Raw genomic sequence first — 19,901 nt, forward strand, 5'->3', positions numbered from 1 at the left:
TGTGGCCCCCTTAAGTCATTCCTGACTGTTGTAGCAACATAAACATTACTTGTACTTAAATATATGCAGTAGTGTGTGTATATGTGCTTGTGTAGTGCTATTCAACGCCTTTTTACAATACATTCACAAGGACCACATAAACTTTACTTCATCTCTCTCAGAGGACGTTCAGGTGAAGTTGTAATTCCCTATTAGCCTTGATTGACAGCTTAGAATAAAATAAATGAAGCTAAATATTTGTTTTAGGCTAGCAGATACTGACTATTGCTATTTGCACTGACACAAAAACCATGAGTATCTTCCCAAGCTTTCCTTCCTAATGTACTGTAGTCTTTTGAAAAACCCTACTTTTGTAGTCCACAACAGATTTTTGAAGTGTAAAAGTAACTATTATTTAGGTTGCTAGAATACCAAATGTATTATTTTGAATGTCAGGCTGAAATCTAGGCTGAAGTGGAGGAGCGATTTTATTTTTGTTTGCTTTAAAGCCATTCAGCAGCACATCATCGAGACCCAGTTTCACAGAGACGTGCAGGCATACAGAAGTGAGGAGGCACTCCAGACCTGATTACCAAAGAATTAATTATCCTGATATTCTCTAAGCCTTGGCCTTTTCTAACACGACGGCGTTTGGTGGGGGGGTTACTGAGAAGAGGGCCAGGGGAGGGCTGGTTTCCACTTGCAGCACAAATACGCAGTGTGTCAAACCCTTTGCGGGAAGAGAGCTGTAGCAGAGTCTGGACAACCAGCATAGACGAAACCCTACATGGCCTCCATCCAGCACAAAGCTCAGCTACAATATTTGCAACATCAAAAGAAGTAGCTGCATGCTTAGAGTACTGCCAGGATTTAAATATTTCGCTAGATCAGGACTTCAGCTGATATTCTTACTGACTGAGATTTAATGGAACTGCTTTGTTGTAAACCATTTAACCGCTTGCATATGGTCATAAACTGACTGTATAGTGAAAGGTCATAACCATACTAAAAACATGTAGTGTGAAAAAAAAATCTTACCCGAAGAGGCATCCATTATTTATTTATTTATTTATTTTAACTTTAAAGGCAAGCTGAGTGCTAAGATCTAATACTGAAGATAATCTGAAACATTGGTTCACTACACACTTCTCAGGGGCAGCCCCAAATCTTTATTGGAATGAGATATTCTGGGACACGATCACACTGGCAATCATGGCCATCATTTGTATTTTTGTATTTAAATCCCTAGACTCACTATCACAGAGTCTTATTTCCTGATCAGGCCTACCACAAGCGAATCAAAATAGATGTTCCAAATGGCAAATTTAATCAATATATGAGTTTATGAAGGGCATACTTTTATTACTTTATTAAGATTCAAGCATCCATGGGGCCCTGAGTAAGATAATACATTAGATTTCATGTTAAAGAAAGAAAGCAAAAGTTCTACATGCTTCATTGGTTTCTTTTTTAGTAACTTTTCCAAGTTACTAAAAATCATAAAAGCCATGGGATACATCACGCATTTCCTTCATTAGGCTCTGTCTTTGCATCTTGGGAGAAGGGAGAAACACTCTTTTTTTTAGCATATAATTGCTTGCACAGTATGAGCTGTATTGCTAGCAGTCTTCAAATTCCCAGTAATGACTATCAAAAGAAAGAAGAAAAAAATGTGAATGAAAAATCCCAAGATGTGAGTCACCATATACTAGGAAATAGCAATATCAAGTCAGTTTTGCAAGCACAAGTCAGATTAGAAAGATGAAGTACAGAGAGAATAGCAATAGGCCTACTGGTAGGCAGTCTCAACTGAAATCAAAGTTTCTGAAAGCTGGTCAGGGCTATCAGAGCAAAATAAATCGTGAGAGAATTTTCTTGGCTGAAATAGAAATCAATTTTCAGGTGACTTTTCCCAAAGTTGCCTGAACAGGAGGAAATCAAATTAGCTTCAGTCTCTGATCAGATTATTTTTAGTAAGTTAATAACCATGAACATTAGAAGTCTTTAAATATTTTTGCCACAAACTCTTCCCTAAGAGGTAGGAGTGCTCATTGCTTTGATTTAATAATCTTAATAAATTGCAGCATTTAGCTGATTCAGCATACTAAATCAAGCTGTACCTTTAAACCAGGAAGGGAGAAGTCAGAAAAACATTTTTACCCATGGCTGGAAATACTTGAAGGAAAGTGTTCCTATTGAAATAAATGCCCAGTTACGTAAATGCCAATTTATATGCTTTCCCTTAGGTCAAACAACGAAGACCCTCTACCCAATTACATCACGTCCCTGGCTGATCACTTTTTCAGTCTCTGAAATACACTGGCATTTATTACTTCTTTTGCAGACATTCAGTAAAATCTGGGCTTAAAGCTAGGCTTGTACAGCAAAACAGCTCTTCTGCCATAACACATGGTTTCAGATAATTTTGGAGTATAATACAGTTATTAAAACTCATGGGAAGAAAGCAGAATATAAATGGGAGGAAAGTGTATACTAGCGAGAAACGTAAGTAGGCTCATGACACCACTTTGTCTTCAGCAGGCACTTGCAAGCCTGTAACAAATTAGAGAGCTTGGCGGCAAGGTACAGGGGACAAAAGAAAGCTGTTTCAGAGAAAAGGAATCCCATACTGACATATTTAGTTGTTTGATTTTCATCGAGAAGCTCAGCCTTCAGTGGGAAATCTGCTTGCCCAAACCCTGTTTTTACCGCTGCTTCTTGGCTACAGTTGTCACTCTATCTTAAAACAGTATCAGTGCGGGGAAAGGCAGGAAAACATTATGAAAAATAAACCGTGTGTCGATATTAGGAAATATAAGGTAAAGGAGAAACCAGATGACCTCAAGGCCTTATCTCCACCCACTGGAATCCTATTGCTGGATTAGATCACTTGGACGGCTCCATTGCTTTTTGGTGCCAGGCTCTCGCATTTTCCGTAGCTGCATTATGGTGTGTGGAAATCGAGGAAGTCTTGCTTCGCAGTTCTTTGAGTGAGGAGCCTGATGAAGAAAATTTCCTTTCTGAGATACGATCTATGCTATTGTTTGCTAAGATCAGCAGTGTTGATAAAACAGTTGTTCTCAAGGAGAAGTCCTTTTTGGGGGAGAATGCTTGGAGTCACCCAAGTCACTTTGCCTTTCGGACCCAGTGGAAGGAGACACACATCTCTTCAACCTCTGCGCTGGTAGAACTAGCGACGTGAACACGCTTGCCGAATTACACGTTGCTTTGCGTTCCTCGAGCGCTCTTGGGAGCGTAGCTTACAGCACGTGCTGATGTGTCAGGCGAGGTCATTTGTTGCTTTTAGTGAGCACCTGTAACCCCGTCATTAATGCTGCACGTTGAAGTGCTGTGTGGAGCGCTATTTGAAGCACACCGCAGAATCTTTGCCACCTTTTTCTCAGTCTCTCATAATTAATTAGAGGTAACTATATGAAAGTAATAATAAAGGTTTCTATAGCAACATTAACCCTCCAACATTACATGTTAAATATTTTGATTATGGGTTAAGTCTTTAAAGATCCAGCTCAACATACAGATAGTTGAGAATGAGTTAGCATTAAAATTAACAGGGCTATGCAGAAGAGCAGTGCTTTGCAACGAGCAAGTTAACACAAGCTAGATAAAGAAAACTTCTTGAGCTCTTATAAAACCTATTACATTCAGAGTGGATCTCTGCTGTAGATGGGGTCCTCTGGAACAGATAATAAAGCTCCAACCTGTATCATTCCCCTTATACTGAAAAAGCTGGCACAGAGGAGGACATACATCTCCTACTTCAGCCCTGAAGTCCAGTTCATCCTACAGGGTAGCTAACTAGCATGCTAAAATAATACTGAATTTGAGGTCAAGGAGAAGTAAATAGGACAAGGTCAGCAATGAAACCAGGAGTAACAAGCATGGGACAGATCCTGCTGCCTTCCTGGGGGCTGGCCCAACGTTCCCATCATGTGCCAGGGAGCTCAGATATTTTGGGTCTCTGTGATCATAAGGGATGCCTCTTCCAGGTCTAATCCTTGAAGATCTAAGAAATAAGTAAAAGGGGTCTCTGTGAAGGTAAGTAGGGCCTTGCTGTGGGAAATGGAGGATATATGTGAAAATTAGAGAATGAAGGCTCAAGGAAAATATTCAATCCCTTTTAAGGGTGAAAACAGAGATTAGTTCCAATGCATGTTCAGTTGTTAGCACCTCTAACACTAACTGAGAAGGCTGGTGAAGGACCCTGTTGTAGCAATGGTTTTACAACAAATGCACTAAATGACAACTGAGAGTGGCCTGATTTTGCACCTTTTTTTGAAGGATATAAATTCCACAGCAAAACAGTTTCCAAAGTGGTAGCAAGTGAAATAGATTCCAACTGTGATATAGTCCAAAAAGATGTTGTGAGATTAGGAAATCTTTTGAAAAGGCTGAACACAATACTACTGATGTAAAACTTACCCAAATGAACTATGTTGTAAAAGCAGCTTGGTAACCAAACATATTTACAGCATTAGAAAGATATTTGATAACAAAGAGACGTAGTAAATAAGCTTAGGGATCATTTTGAATTCTGAGAGCATCCCTTCTGTTGCATTTTAACTAGTTTTATGCAATGTTTTTCTTTCTGCTGTCTCTGCCCAGTAATTTTATGTAATTAGAGGAGCTCAGCAGGAGAAAAAAAGATTACTTACGATCTCCTGACAAATGAAGAATGGTAAAAAGGTTCTGAGTTTGAGGAGGAAGACTAATGAAAGAAATTTGGGAAGGGGGAAACAACCTACATAATAAATAAATAATATAGTATGAAACTGTTGTTTATTTTCCTTTCAACATATCTGAACTTAAAGTTGATACCGTCATGATTTGGTAAGCTGTGTATAATTTATCAATTCTCTTTTCTTTTAATCCTGTTTCCTTTTTTATGAGCATCATTTTGATTCTGTGGCTCAGTTGCTGGCTGATGTCTTTTGCCTTAATACAGAGCTAAAAGACAACAGTAGACAATTTTGCCCCCAGTGAAGGACAAACAATTTTAATGATTATTTATTCAAATGGGCTAACATGGACAAATAGATAGCTGACATGCATCTGTTTTTTTTCATGTCTAAATTGTGAAAAGACAGCAGGGAGACCAAAGAAAAGATCAGAAAGGAAAATAAGGATGGGATTACTAGCCATCTTAGATGCAAATGGGACAGAAGGATAGAAGCCTGAAAACAGCAGATAGGAGAAAGATAGACTTCAGGGTTTAAAAGAGAAGTCATGAACAAGTAAAGGAGAATCCTGGAGGCCTGGAGATGCCTAGAGGGACATTGCTTCAATGTCCCTGCTTGTGTTGTGCTAAGCTTACTCCCATCCAAGTCGATCTGCTGAGTCTCCAGCACAACGAACAGAGGTGACTTCAGAGAGAACAGTTTTACTGCAGTTAGGACTCTTCACTTCCTGAAGCCATGAAAAGCTTTCCTTTTTCAGAATATAAAAGTTCTATGACTGTACAAAAGTGCAGCACTCTTCTGGAGAAATTCAAGCGTTAAGAATGGTGCTATTAGGATAGCACTACCAAAACACTCCACCACAATAAAACCGAAACATTTTCTTTCAGCTCCATCTTAGCAGTATACACAAAGTTCTGAATAGGCCAAAATCTGAAGTTTAGACATTATTTCAAAAATTTCAAAAATAATGAAATTTTCTCTTCTAGTAGGCTGCTTGGTTTGAGAGCATGGAATTTTTCTATTTTTATTTTTTATACTCACAGAAGAAGTCTGATAGACTGTAGACATCAAGCCAGATTTAGCCTCTGTAACATTTTAGGAGAGCTATTTGCTTTTTTTTTTCAGGACTATTTGGCTTCCTCCACAGATGAGATGGTGAGCTCTTGCACGTACAGCAATTTAAAGATGACCTAAAAACAGGCTCCTGAGGATTTTCTTTCCTCCTGATCTCCAAGGTAGGCCCATCCTGCTGCTATTTCCCCTCTGCCAATTGTGCAACTGCACAGTGAACTAAATGGACTGAAAATGATTTTTGTAGTGTTATTTACAACCGTATCACTCCCTTGGACAAGTTATGCTGATGCAAGGCAGAAGATAAGCATATGCAAGAGGGGAGGAAAGGTGTGACCTCAGCAGCTTGGACTTAAACCAGTTGAAGCAGCTGTAGAACTGCTCCTAAGGTCTCCTCTCCTAGATAGTCTAAAAGGGGACACGCAGAAGAACTACCGTGAAACTAAATAACGGTGAATGAGATGCTGACTTTGGAGGGTAACAGAATTCCTGCCCCTATAGCGCAGATGGTCGCCCTCACAGTTATGCTGATGGAAGTAGTTGTAGCATTGCGCTGTTCGCCATAGCACTGACTTGATCCTGGTTAAACAGAACCTCTCAATATGAAGCATATTTTAGTTTTCTAAAATTTGAGATTGTTTTCTCCGGGAAGTAGAGCATTGCTCCATAAACATTTATCGCAGCACCGCCGAGGGTGAGCTGCAGCACGGATGTGGGAGTGACGTAAGGGGGAGGTTCTTGAACTGATACCGTTTGCAAACAGACATTCAGACATTTCACCGACATTTTTGGATGTGTTCATTGCTGCATGCACTTTAGTTCTTTCCAGTAATACAAAGTAAATCATCAGGAAAATGTCATTTTGAAGCATTTAGTTAGCTCTAGAACAAAAGTTCTGTTTTGCAGGCATAGTTTGCTAGCAGCAGTTGAAAACCAGATCCCATCCATGTCCATGTTGCTACTTGCCTCTCTGTCTCCTTGGTTCAAGCACTGATCTGCATAGCAGGGAGCTGTCAGCAGTGAAAAGCTTCTGCGGTGGTTCAGCTTCTCCTACATAGACAGATAGGTTTATTGTGTTATAAGCCACAGCAGATACGAGTGAAAGAGTACCTGTGTGTAGATATGTGTGTGACCCTGTTTGTCTGTCGGTGGAGAGTTGCAAATGCAGAAGTGCAAGCATATAACACGTAATATCTACATATGAATGCTCATTTAAATCACGCTTTCCTCATTTGTTAAAGAATATCTGAAAAGTGCGTTTTGCTTATATCAGAGACCATCCTGAAATGTCTGCAAAACTGAAGCCAGGCTGCTTTGTTATTTTGAAAAGAACAAGACCACAGCACTCATTTTCTGCAATTTGCAATTTATGAAGTGGCTTATTTGCATATCACTTACCCATCATGCAACAGAGTAAGCTGTTACTGCAAGAAAAAAATTCTATGGGAAAACAGAATACTCACTGGACTTTAACAGAGATACAGGTGCATTAATTTAGAAAGGATCAACAGTTTTGTCAGATTTTCTAAGGCTGGCACTAACAAATCCACCATAACTGCAAAATAGTGCTGCTCTGAGAGCTATAAATACACTTTTTATAGGCTGTGTTTTCCGGCTGGTCCGATGGCAGTGGACTTTATAATTAATTGATCACAGTCAGTTACAGATTTCTTTGTTCTTTCTCCACTCCCACTGCTGCACTTGACTAGTCTTTTGTTGCTGAAGCACCACATTTTTTGTATTATTTGCAGCAGAACATTATACAAATACTGCTTGGACAGAACTTCAACATGCAAGACGAAGCAGCAATTCATCATCAGCGTTCAGGAATACCTTCAACATACACAGTATAATTCAACCTTCCTCACTCTGCTTCTACTTGTCAAGTGCTTTACTGATTTTAACATTTTTGGTAGCTTCTATTCCTTTTGGTTTGTTAACTGACAGTCATTTTTGTTAGCCTGTGGTGTTCTGGAATAAATGAACATCCAGTCAAGAAAGAAAAAACACCTGCATCCCTCACAGCCTAGGCTTTCTTGTCCAGTCTCTCTGTGAACCCAGTGCCTGCTGCTTGCTTGATTTTTACCATTGCTAACACAGCCACTGCGCTTTGAAGGCATTTCTAGAAAGGCAGTTGAAAGAGTTAATCGCTGCTGGGGACAGAGGAGGAAAGAGCAGTCAGTGGAGAAAATTAAGATTCCATTATAATTATAAGGTCTTCATTTTTAATACTTGTGACTTTAAGCCTGGTTTTTAACAGATTAAAAGAAACTAATAGCAGTCAGAAGAATGAATAGCACAAATTAAGTGATGACTGCCTGAATTTTTCACATACTAGGCATGGCAATTTTTTGCTCTAGGTATTTTATGCAAATGTCTTATTTGATTATCAGAGAACACAACTCAGTGAGGTGGAGTTCCTGCTTTTACACAGAAAGGCATTTCCTTTTTGGTTGTCATGACCCTCAAGTATTCCTTTGACAACCAGTTCCCACAGGCAGCTGCTTAAAGCTTCTAGCTTTGAGCTGTCTCAGCCCCCTTGTTCTAGACAGGGGGTTATTTTATTTATTTATTTATTTTAAGTCATCCTATCAGCCCTGTGACATGCTAGTTGTGTTGACAGGAATATTTACTCAGCCAGTACAGACGCATTATTTTTTTCCTGCAGGTTCTTTTTATCAGCATTTCATGTATTTGAAATAAGCATTTGTTGCTAAATTATTGCAGTCTACTACATAAAATGCTCTTGTTTCTGTTTTGCTTTTCTTCTTCATTTTCCTTTGTTTTTTTCTCCACTACCCTGCTTTTAGTTGTGTCTATATTGCGAATGCCTTACAAGAGTACGGACACGCAAATATATAGCGTAGCAACAAAAGGTTCCCTTTGTGGATGGAGCCGCACAGGCAGAGTTGCACTATTTAACCACCTCCACAACCTCCTTCTCGTGCATAACTGTATCTTCAGGCAAAGCAAGTGAAACCGGTGAAAGTTCATGAGTTTCCTCGTGCAACGGAGTTGCACTGGGCGCTCTGCGCACACACATCTGCAAATCAAGAGTCACATATCTTCCTATCATCCCAAATGGCATGACGATACCAGTAGGAATATGATACCTGCATGCCAGCATAGATTTAAATTCACTTCTTTTTCTCCTTTAGCATTTTCTTTACCATTTCCCAATTTCCTCCTTGCAGGTACTTCATTACTGTCTCCAAGGGTGTGAAAGCTTTTTCTTAACGAGGGCCAATGATAGCTAAATTTTGTAGGCCATTTATTAATATTTACCCTGGCATTATTTATCAGTGTGGAAATAATTGATTTTCCTCCCTTCTTCCTGTGCTGAAGCAGGTGTGGTGGGTGGAAACCCGCAGCTCTGTCTCCATCACAGGGTCTGGCAAACTTCCGCACTGCAGTCCGCTCTCCTCTGCTCCGTACCGCTAGGGCACAAGCCCTTAAGATCTCGCTCCAAGGCGGGCAGGGAAACCCCTGACACCTAGCACCCAGCAGCCCTTCTCCCACGGGTGAGATGGGAAACCCCTCAACCCCGGGAACCCAGCTCTCCTGCCGTGGTAGAGCAACGGGGGCAACGTGGGCAACGGGGCAGCACTCAAATCCCAACCTCCAACCTAGCCCGAAAGATCCAAGCCAAGCAGCAATCAGTGACGTCCCCTCCCCACCTTCACCCTTCACAGGACATTTAGCAGAGCCCAGTGGAGTCTGCGTGTCCTAGCAGAATTTTCCGGGCAGCGTTCGCTCACACAGCCTTCGACGATTTGCTTTGCAGCAAAGATGGAGAGTCTGCATGCACCTGGGGAATACACACACTTGCTAGGCAATGCAATGATTTTAATACCAGAAATACGCATTTTACATCTAAAAACCCCCAAATCTTTGCTTTCAAATAAATGTGGGATACGTAAAACTAACCAGTGCATTTGTATTTTTGTAAGAAAACAAAACTAAGTATTTTTAAAGTGTTACTACCAGTATTATAGTACTATACTTCAATGTTGTGAGACTAACTATCAGAGCCAGGAAAACAAGATACTGAAAACTTGAGCCCCAAGTCAAGTAGACATGCAACACTACTGTGAAGAAAATGTCCACTGTGCTTCGATAGGCCTACAGGTAAATCCTGTTTCTGTACCATCATGTGCTACGATCGAATTTGCATGAAAAATATTTTCCTTGGAGGCGTACAGTCGTCACTTCAAAAATTGATTTAAGACAAGCCAGGAAAGGTTATTTCAATCTCAGCACATTGAAAACTGCTCAACTTCTATTTTTTATTTACTTTTTTTTAATACTTAGGGGCCAGCAGTTCTGCAGGTTGGACCACGGGATATCCCACTGAGAACAGCTCAGGAATGCCAACTGCGGAAGAAGGAACTGCAGGCAATGAGCCGAGAGAGAAGCGGAGGAGCAGGCAAGACCTGTAGGACCTTGCAGGCGTCAGCCTGGTGCTGCAAGCCCGGCGTTAGGCCCAGCTACCCACGCTGGGACGCCTGTCGGCAGCAGCTCCGTGCACCCCTGCTCAGCCGTGGCCTCTGCCCTGTCCCGCCAAAGGGTCCCGGCGCATTTTAGTTATTGCAACACATGGGGCAGCTCCCCGGTGTGGGCGGGGGGGAAGAGGCTGCACCTCACCCATCACGTTCTTCTGCAAAGCGCCGTGTAAAATTTATACTGCTGCAGGGATATGTAATGAAGCCGAGGCAGCACCCAGGGTGCAATGAACGATTTCTGCATTATTCATCGCTGTGTTCAGAGGAATGCATTATTTCCCTTATTTTACAGTATACGCTTCCAGTTCGTTCTTCTTGCACAGGGGGAACATTATCTTTCCTCTGTTTTCTAACCGCTTCTCCCCTCCCCTGCTTGCTGCCTTCGCCAAGCAACGCACTGCACCCTCATTTTCAAAGTAAGCCTCTTAAACAGGCTAAGAACCCTGCAGAATCCTCCCTGGGGCCCCAGCCGGCAGGATACGCGTTCGGGGGCCACCCGCTCTTCCCTCTCGGCGCGCCTTGCTCGTGCACGTGCTCGTGCCGACCTTCCTCCCCGCGCTCGGGCCGCTGCTGTGCAGGAGGGATCTCCAGGGCTCTCTCCGCGGCCGGAGTCTTCTGCTAATCCTGCTAACACAGCGCCCTTCCCCACTGCCACGGAGCTTAGCAAACCTGGGAAGGTAAAAGAATGTAACCGTTTTAGAAAGCCTTAAGAGCGTGCCTTTCTCTGAAACATGAGCAAAGACCGGACTTCACCCCGGCAAAGGAAGCCTATGCAGAACTCCGGATACACGCTCCGGATGCACACACGCTAAATATACAGCTCACTCTGCTGGTTTCCAAATATATCGCAGTCACCAATTTTGATAGGAAGAAGAAACAAGCACTGTAAACAGAAAAAGCTGCACTTACACTAGTTATAAGACATGTATGAAAAAAGTCAGTTGCAAAGTGTTTGCTTCGAAGAATAAGATTTTGTGAATTTGCAGGGCTGGAAATTGACTCTTGAATACTTGGGAGTCATAACATCTGAGGCTCTTAAAAGTAGATGCTATATAAAGGTCACGTGGCGGTGAAAGAGGCATGGGCACATGCAAGCATGTGCTCTTGGTCTTATCACTCATGTAGAAATTTCATCAGGAATTTTAGTGGCCTCTCCTAGAGTGATAGGTCTTTCTAAGGTTGGTGCAGCTTACTTACGGAGCCACTGATTTGCTCCATCACCAATGGACCAAGAAAAAAGAATATTCAAATTAAATTAATTGAGACTACTGAAATTTCCAACAGGGAGACAAAATCCAGTCATTGGCCTTTAGTCCCAGTAGCAGAGGTGGATGCTCCATCTACCAAGAGCTAAGGAAATCTTCCCCCCTCTTGCAAAACCAATGAGTTGTATCAGATTGCTGCTGAGCCCAACCCAGTCTCCAGTACAGTAACACAGCACACATCAGCCCAAAGCTGGTGCTTCCCCGTGCCCCTCTGCCCAGGTGAGGGAGGTGCCTGCACCATCAAGCCTGACAGCTTTACCTTCTCTACGACAGTCTTGTCCTTGTGCCACAGAAACACTGCTATTCTTCTGCCAAAGGGTCATCTGCACCGTGCAGGAGAGGACAGGATTATCCCAAAATAACCCACGGAAGGAGAACTAAGCATTAACTTAGATGCTTTGTGTTGGAAATAGTAACTGGAAATACTCAACATTGTTATTCCTTCAGGAAGTGTTCCCAAGGGAAAAGCAATAGACCCATCTGAATATAAAAATATCTGTAGTCCACAGAGAGTAAATAAAGTCATTTTAACTAATTTGCAAGGGAAGGAAAGACTTCCCAAATGCTAAACTGCAAGGAAGTGATGCAAAAAAGACATATTTGTAATTCCAGATATTTCACATTTTTCCCTCCAGAAAACACAAAATGTTTTCATAGTGCTGCAGATTATTTATCTTAGGACTGAAACCCTGAGTAGGGCAAAACAAAATCTTGCGTGATCTCAGAAGGATGTGTTGCTAATGGTGCCACATGAAATAATTTTCTCTGTTGTCTAGAAAATACAGATCTATAATTTTAAAAGTAATTTCCCACCTATTTAAAATGATGAAGTGTTATACACCTAAAGAAGACACCCATTAACAATGCACTATGTATCATTCCAGATTGCTTCCCTAACCTCATGCATATTCCAAGGGCCTTAGCTGATGTGAACCAGAATGCAGTAAATCTCTGCCTTAAGGAGCTTGCAGGCATTATCTCTTGTCTAACATAGGGGAGCACAGTTCTTGCAGAGACCTGTAGGTACTTTTTCAATGTAAATTATTGCTAATAGTAATTGAGGTTAATAAACAAATATTGTTTCACACTTACTGAAGATATAGACTCAACTATCTGCAAGCATAAAAATAAAATGGAAACCTATCATGCATGTTAGCTGGAATAAAACAGCTACCATACAGACAGCCATTCCCTTGAAAAAAAATAATTTTCACAGAAGTCAAACAGTATGGATAAAATAAATTAATTTGCAAACAATTCCTTTGTTATAAAAATTTCTCTAGCCACACTGAATAAAGCAATAGACCGCAGAGAATCCTTACTTTCTACCTTTGTAAAGAGTTCTCATTGTAAATAGGAAGACTAGGCAACAAGCTGGACCTGATCTGTCTTCCCATAATTGGTTCCAGAAGAGAAAATTGATGAGATAAGGATCCAAGTCCACAATCTCCTAATAAGCAAGTAAAAAAGAAACTCAAACTAAATCAAAGAAACCAGAACTTACTCAGTTTGTAGTAATGAGACACAAGGATAATAAAACCTTTCATAGGAAAAAAAGGAAAAAGAATAAATTGACATCAAAGGCAGTACGGGAGATTAGCATCTCAGTGATTATCTGTGACTGTCTATTTAATTGCAGTCTGTTCTCTGAAAATTCAAGATAAAGATCAGTTATAAAGGTTTTAGTTTTGGATATTTAATAACACTGCAGTTTCTCCTCCAAAAGGAAAAGTCAAAACATTGCTACCAATAATCCACCCAAACAATTAAAAACTCATCCCATGCTAAGCCTTATCCTTTTATTACACGTTACACTTTTATTACATATAACATATGGGTATTTTCAGCACTACAAAAAATTAACATTTAGTGGAAAATGCAGGGAACGTTTACCACACTGCTCCAAGCCAAATACAGCAGCTGCAGCCCTTGAAGGGTGTATCTCTGCTTCACCATCTCCTCTCTGTGTTTGGGGTTTTATTGTGGATAACAGACTTATCTAGTTAATTTTTTTTTACATAACACAGAACCCTTCTGAAGGACACGGAGTAGCAGCTCTGGCGAACGCTGAAGTTCCATTCCTGTAAACCAGGTAGCGTTAGGTTATCATCATACTTCTTTACACTCCTCCTTCCCTCCCCTCCCCCCCCCCCCAAAAAAAAAGTACTTTACAGTTACTACTCAGCTCCCTCTTTAGTTGAGCGATGAGGAGAGTTTCCCTTCCTGTTATAACCCCTTTTAGCTATCTCATATTTCTGTCCATCATCATGGGTCACTCTAGATTCAAGGGAGCCAATAGTTCACTTAACAAGTCCTTGATGCTTTTTCATAGGGATGTCTCTCCGCTGGCCAGGTAATTTGTAAATAACAGTAGTTTGTAGGGTCATAGTAGGAGAAGAGCACCTACCCTCTCGGCTCTGGGAAAAGATGAGGAGCCTAGATTAGGAAAACATAGCAATGAGTCAGGGATAGGTGGTCAGTCTCCTCCTGCATCTGGCATAGTAACTTAAAGGACAAAATTTTTGCATCTTTTCTGCAGGAAGCACCAAAAATGCCATCCAGCCTGGACACATGGTGTCCCCCTATACACCCAGTACAGCAAAGCCATTGAGTTAAACCATACGTTCTCCTGCTCAGCCTTTAACCATGACAGACCATGCCCAGGGTATATGCTGACACCTCAGGAAACTTCTAAGAGTTTGAAGAGTGACCCAGCTGAGAAGCACTCAGTGAAGTCAGTTATGGATCACCACTCTCAATTAAAAATAGTACCAGACCTAAAGTTGAACGGAGACAAGTACCCACAAGCCTTTAGGAAAAAAAAAGAGAGAGAGAGAGAAAGAGAGAGAGAAGAGAGAGAGAGAGAGAGAGAGAGAGAGAGAGAGAGAGAGAGAGAGAGAGAGAGAGAGAGAGAGAGAGAGAGAGAGAGAGAAAAAGAGAGAGAGAGAGAGAGAGAGAGAGAGAGAGAGAGAGAGAGAGAGAGAGAGAGAGAGAGAGAGAGAGAGAGAGAGAGAGAGAGAGACTAAGAGAGGCCCTCCAAGTCTAGGAAAACCCAACTTCTTTCAATAATCATAGGCCTATGGGGGGAAGGGAAAATGTAGCAATTAGAGAGGATTAACTACTGGTTACTTCCACTTCACTGCGCTGATTACAGGAAGGGAGAAAGCAGCTGTGGCTGGCCCAAGCTTCCTTCGGGTGGAACAGATACGGTATTCCCACAGCAAAAGGAGCCACTTTGAGAAACCAGAAAGAAGCCTAGGAGAAAATGATTGATGTGAATCAGTGCTTGTCTGGTTTTGCTACATGTAGAAGCCGTAAAATATATTAAATTTCTCGAACATGAATTTCCTTTTTGCAGCTGAGCAGATCTAACAACCTGTTTCTGTCAAACAGGAGGAGTCCCGTAGCCCAATTTTTCTCCCCCCATCCTAACCACATGCTCCTGCTGATTGCCTTCAGCTACTTCTGCTGCTCGCCTTCAGCTACTTCTGCTGCTCATCAAGTTCCTTTGCAAGCTGATTTGACTCACTAACCTAGCAGAAAACTAACTTACCAAAGTGACCAGCAAGAGAAAAAAAAATGTAGTAACTGGTGGAACAGAGGAGGACCAAAGTCTTTTTTGGTATCAGTAAGGTATTAGGCTGGTTCAACTGTAAATTCATCCTAGAAGTTTCTTTTTATTAATGTAATTGTACAACAAAGTAAATAATATAAATAAACCTACAAAAGGTTCTAGGAAGAACATTCTCCTTGAAGCCCAAGAGAGTGGTGAGGTCCTCAGCTGGAGCCCAAGTTTGGGCCAAGGTCTGCATGGCCTGGTTTCTATCTATATTATATAAAAGTAAGACTGATTTCAGACCAGGATCTTCACTTCCATGCAAACAGCTGCACAGCCACCACAAATCCTGCGGACCAGGAGATAATAGCCTTGGCTGGCAAGTGGTTCTTGATAACTATGGGTTGTCTTGCTGCACCAAAATATTCACTTACAATCTGTGGCTGATGTAATGAATATTTTGAATAACTATAGCTTTAAAACAAATCTAAAATTGCATGCCAATCACTTAGAGTGCTCTTTACAAATTTTCAGTATTGGACAGATTACTGCAAATGACATTCTCCATTAATCAACTGATGTAGTCTATTAAATATCAGGGAAATGAAGAAATGGCAAATAACTATATGCATAGCAGTCACGTGAGTGTGTATCTATACATTGCATAGAAAATACTGTTAACTAATTGTATGGCGTGCTTGAAAGGAAGTATAAGATGTCACATCATTACATTTTGCAAGACCATATATTTTCTCTTCTCTGGAGATTTTTTTTCCCCAGTTGACATCATTTTCATCTTTTGTGTTTTCTTCTAGTTTTATGCTACAGTTACTTTAACTGCACACTAAAACAGAACTGCTATTGCTCGTGTCCTTTCTAGATCCCATTAATGCTTTGTTAATAGCATTACCACACGCACCCACAATTCTTCTTCTGCTAACATATGCCCAAGTTCACTCTGCTGGCCCGTTGTCTAGCTGTGCAAGAAGTGAATCACAGGCTTAAGTTTCTTTTTCCTTGTGAATATGTGCAATACGCTTGCTTTCTGTAAGTGTGGGCACATATTTACAGAGCCACAGTATTATCCTCTCCAAGTAATTGCACATCAGGCCTCTAACAGTCATCAGACCAGCTAACACAGCATGAGGCTGTATTTTAATTTCTTCACTTTTGACAAAGTGTTCAAGAGCATGGGTGCTAGAGAAAACCTTCTGTCCTAGGGATTTTTGTCTGCTGGCTGCCTGAAGTATTACACAAAGCTCTTTGTATAACTGAAGCAAGTACATAGACCTTTTCCCTACAGGGAAATTTGAAAAAAAAAAAAAAATTCTTCTTAAAATTGTGGAGTTTCCCTCCTTCAAGGTGCTGACAGGTTCCTTTCTTCCACTAAGCTGGTAGAAACTGAATTATTTTTGAGATCCTGTCTATCAAATATGATTAAAATTGGCTAATGGAAGGAGATAGACCAGTATGATTCTAGAAGCTTGATGTTCTTAAGAAAGCAGAATAAAAATATGTGGCCACTCTGTGTAAATCTACTTCTCTGATTTTTAGTATAAGCTCACATCACGTTTTTCAGTTATTTTCCCTTGAAGCTTGGGGATGAGCAGAACTATTTATCAAAAATGAATTTTTTAAAAAAGCGTAACTACGTTGGATTCATTTAACCCAAAGGCTGAGGCTTGCAGGGAAAACGGCAGCTCGGGGGAGCCCTCTGATAAAATCTGACGAGGCCAACAACGAAGGGCAGATCTAACGCAAACCTCAACTTTCACAAGTGCCCGATCCTGTAGACTTTCCTTCTGAAACCTTGCGGAATTCACGCGCAGGGACTCAATCCCCTATTGCTCCCTCTTATGCGAAAAAACAGATTTTCCCTCCCCTCAGGGCCGCCGCCACTTTGGCGCCGCGCATGCCTGTTTTGCATATTGGCTTCCCAGAATGCACTGGCGCAACGGATTCCCTCTTTCAGGAGCATATTCACCAGGTATTTAGGGAATGTTTTTGCAGTCACGTCTCCCTCCTCTTCAGAAAGCAGAGGGAAATGAAGAACTCTTTCGGGTAAAAAGCGTGGCACTAACTTACAAGCCACCCCAACCGTTGAAGAAACTTGCAAGGGGTGATATAAATTCTTGTCACGAAGCACTGCACTTTCGGCTGGTCCGAAGGTAGTGGGTTATCTCAATTGATTGTTCACAGTCAGTTACAGATTGATCTCCTTGTTCTCTCTTTCCCCCCTTCCCACTACTGCACTTGACTAGTCTTTTGCACCTCACCACATACATTTCTTCACTGGTGTTTTACATTCTCTCCATTTGATTTAGTGCAAGGAAAAATACCTACAATAATGTAAAAAAATGAACTTTTAACTTTGCCAGACACTTAAAATACTGTTACCTCAGTTTTCACAGCCTTGTATTTACAAAATCTCTCCTTAAGCGCACAGATTGCAAGAACCACGCTTCCAGCCAAACATTTGCTGGTTCATTTCACCTGGTGCTGCTGGCAGCCTCCAAAGCCAGGATATAACATGCTAAACAATTCTGACTAGTGCCATAGCATGCTGAAATCAGGGCTACACAGTGGCCTGTAGAGAACAGGGTGCTCCAGATGGAGATGATCAGCTGAGACAGAGAAAACTTTACAAACTGTAATTAATTTGGTTCCTCCTAGCTTCTGGCAGCACGTTGGTGCTATGAATGCCCTATGAAGCAAGTAGGGGCCACCCCTGCTGTTGTCATCTGGGGTAGGGGTGGCAGAGAGCACAGAGAAGAGCCCAGTGGTCCTTGAGCACCAGCCCTAGAGATGTAATATTTTTGATAATTTTGAAGCCATGGGAAAAGATCTTTCTGTTTCTTCCCCAGAAAGAACAAAAACATTTTGAAGAAAACTGAAATATTTGCAGAAGTTACTTATGAAAACTAATTGCTGCTTCTTTGTGAGCACGAATTAATACATATAATCTAGTTAACACAAATACAAGTATTGTTAAGTATTGTTATAAGAATAACAACCTCACTTCTGAAAGTATAGCTGGTCAGATAGATACAGCTTCACTGCACATTGGAGCACTTTAGGGGTACATTTGGTCTGTTGATCTCAGATCACAGAGGAAAAAAAGGTTAGAAATTAAAGATACTAATAGTTTTGACACTATAAGCAAAAAAAAAAAAAAAAAAAAAGGATGTGTACTAACAGGGGTCTGAATCACTACCTGAAGAATGAATTAATATTTCAATGCAAACAAAGAAGAAATAAAGTTTCCCAGGGGAAGAAGAACCTTACAAAATAGCACTTAACTCTTTTTGGAAAAATTCTATGCTTTGGAAGTTAAAGCAAGAAATGACAGCTGAGTATTTCTCCACAATACTCTTGCTATCTTTGTGTCTTCTGACCTCTTTGTTTCTTCATTTCTCTTTCATGTTCCCCTTCCTTCTGGTGCTCTGTTCTTTTCCATCCATTTTCTCTTTTTCTTTTCTTTTTTTTTTTTTTTCCCTCAGCTCCATACTTCCTTATCTCACCCACTCTTTCCCTTATAACTCTTCAGCACATAAACTTAAGTCTATTCCCTCAGACTAAGTAGCACCAAGAGCTGTCATGCTCAAACCACATCCTACCTCCAGTGCTGTCCTTGCAGGGAAGAGGAGCAGATACGTCCTCCAGACGTACACCGTCCATACTGACTTGCTGGGGTGAACGAGGGCAACAGGGTGTCTCCCTCCCTCCCTCCTCATCGCTAGCAGTCGAACCACTGCTCACTACCTGCGTTTGGGTGTGCGTATGTCTGTTAGTGCCCCATTCCAGCACAATGTGGGTCAGATTTGAGCACTGGATGGAGAAACACCCAACTGCCCCAAGCATCCTGTGAATGAGATGAGCAAGCCAGTTATCTCCACCAACTCGGTGATGAAGCCTCCTTTTCCTTCCATGTCCCAAGCGATTTTTGCTTCTCTAAACAGATGTAACGGGAAGGTATGCCTAGCCATCTTGTAGAGCTGGATGCCTAGAGCACGTTCTTGAGATGCGCACTGAAGCAAATTTAGGAAGTAAAGATCTCTCCTTGATCTGTTTAGACACGAGTGCTCTAATCACCTCTACCTTTTAGGTATCAAACATCAGACTTCCCTTTCCCCTGAGGGGACCAGTCACCTAATCTTTAAGGTACTGAGTCTTTTACTAGATTTAAATCATCATGACTGGATGGGGAAAACTTTGTCATCATTATACTAGGTGTATTTTTCTTATTGCGAAAGGCTTTTGACACTGAATTTGATTTAAAATAGTAAGATAGGAAAAGCTTGATCTGGGAGAAAGGAAGTGTCTCAGACAGCAGAGAACCATATAATAATAATTTCTTTTTGTTGGAAAATAAATGAGCCCAGCACTACATTGGTGAATATATCTGACTGACTGGGAGGTCAAAGTCTATGAAACAATTTTCAATTTAACTTTTAGTTTGTCTATTACAGAGGCACCTCTCTCAAGTCTGGCAGTGCACCTTCATTCTTTTCATCATTGGTAAAAATGTGTAGTATAAATCGCCGACTGATTTCAGCTAGTGACAAGTTGAAAACAGCAGTTTCAAAACTATGTATTTTTCAATTTGTCAATACCATAGTGATACTTGTAATTCCAAATAGAACACCTTTACACACCTCTGCTTATTCTGTGTCTAAACTGATGCTTTCTTAGACTACACGTTTGCTTGCAGTAACATAATTATTGATCTGCATTTGACAACGGCTGTCATCTGCTATTCATGGTTACATATTCACGATTATTTGTACCACATTCTTATTATCCTGCTTCCCTCATTCCTTTACAAGCTATG

This window comes from Rhea pennata, chromosome 2, assembly GCF_028389875.1.
Source record: "Rhea pennata isolate bPtePen1 chromosome 2, bPtePen1.pri, whole genome shotgun sequence".
Taxonomy (NCBI): Eukaryota; Metazoa; Chordata; class Aves; order Rheiformes; family Rheidae; genus Rhea; species Rhea pennata.